Below are 1,533 nucleotides of genomic sequence, written 5' to 3'. Positions count from 1 at the left end.
CAGACACAGAGGCGATGGCATAAGCCCGCTTATATAGCTTTTAAGCAAAAGAGCGGGCTAAAAATGTACAACCCTGCATGATTAGTCGAAGTGACGGGCCGGAGGCCCGTATCTTTGTCCACATTTTTGCACCACCTGACTCGGGTGTCAGCGCCGCAGGCCAAGGTAGATGTATGCCAGGCGCGTCGCAGCGTAACAGTGTTTCGTGAGGTATCGCGAAGCCTGTTACGCGAGACGTGGTCTGGCGTACATCTACCTTGTTTATATTTGAAGAGTTCTTTCTTATGGGGCATTTCTGGAATTCTGAGACAAATATATCCGGAATAAAGTGGCGCGCAAGATGGTGGAAATGCCCCTTAAGAAAGAACTCTTCAAATATAAACAATTTTCAATGACTCTGTGGATCTCTCTGATGTTTTATAAATTATCAGAAAGTTGAACTAATACAGGAAAAGCTCACTTGGGCCAAATTTAGTCATTTTTAAATATTTTTGATCAGAAGTAAAAAGAGGCTAAATTCTAACGTTCAAGGGGTATTTTCCACCTTAAATTTCTGGGGGGCTAAGACAATTAAAACCAATAGCATTATAGTTCTGTCATTCTTCCTATAAAGGAGACTTTCACCGTTTTTGCCATGTATACAATTATTTTCGTGTGCGCCTTTGCCTCTGTAATTGGACGCTGACATGAGTGCTATGAGATTCAAGTCGAAGGGTATTGATTTTCCACTACTGGGGAAACTCCGCGCAGCACTAAAGGGACACACATATCACACATGACATGCATACGGCATTGTGGATGCCGAGCCACCCGACACGCTTGGAACTCTGCCTAAGAGTCGTTGAGCGTACACGAGTGTTGTTTGTTTTGTGTTCAGAACGTTGGTTCACCCCGTAAGTTTCCTCTTTAATTAACCCTACACTGTAATTCGAAGTGTGATATACTTTTCACACATTTTCGTGTGATAAAACGCCCCGTGTGATTCCCACGATTTATCACTCCTGGGGAAGTGATCAATTTTCATCACAAATTTTGTGTGATGACTATTGCAAAATAATGCGATGATTACGGATTTCCTACAAAACGGTGTGAATGCACATCGCACAAAACTGTGATAGTGTGATACATAAAGTATCGCTCAAATGAGTGATGGTCATCACAAATGTAAGCAATGAATTTAATCTTGTACTTTTCCTGCGATGATTATTACAACATCGTGCAATATTTCTGTATCACAGAAAACGTGTAGTCGGTATCGCACTCTGATTTACAGTGTATAGAACCAGTAACCTTATAACATAGACAATTGTCGGAGTTTTGTGCAACTGGCCACACGGATAACACAAGTTAGGATAAGCAATCCCAACTTACCAAAATTAGTCAAATTACCTTAGTTTTGATAGACGTGACCAGGTAAAAATAACACACGAAATTTGAAATTAATTTTACTGTCCACTGTGAAAAATATATTTGTACATGTACGATATATTTTGTAAGTTGCCATTTACAATACGAGTCGTACATGTACAACCT

The 1,533-nt window shown here is 40.4% G+C and overlaps 1 protein-coding gene across 1 annotated transcript in view; it reads left to right on the top strand.

Moving 5' to 3' along the window:
* Positions 1 to 799: 799 nt before the first annotated feature.
* The window catches only part of LOC113214272 (uncharacterized), a 61,806-nt gene continuing 61,072 nt past the window's right edge, over positions 800 to 1,533 (top strand). Inside the window, exon 1 of the mRNA XM_052274196.1 lies at positions 800 to 893. The gene's annotated coding sequence lies outside the window, so the exon portion shown is untranslated. The remainder of the gene's footprint in view (positions 894 to 1,533) is intronic.

The sequence above is a fragment of the Frankliniella occidentalis genome, unplaced genomic scaffold (assembly GCF_000697945.3).
Source record: "Frankliniella occidentalis isolate FOCC.00 unplaced genomic scaffold, Focc_3.1 Scaffold349, whole genome shotgun sequence".
Taxonomy (NCBI): domain Eukaryota; kingdom Metazoa; phylum Arthropoda; class Insecta; order Thysanoptera; family Thripidae; genus Frankliniella; species Frankliniella occidentalis.
The sequence above is the reverse complement of the archived record's forward strand: the minus strand, read 5'-3'. Positions and strand labels throughout refer to the sequence as shown.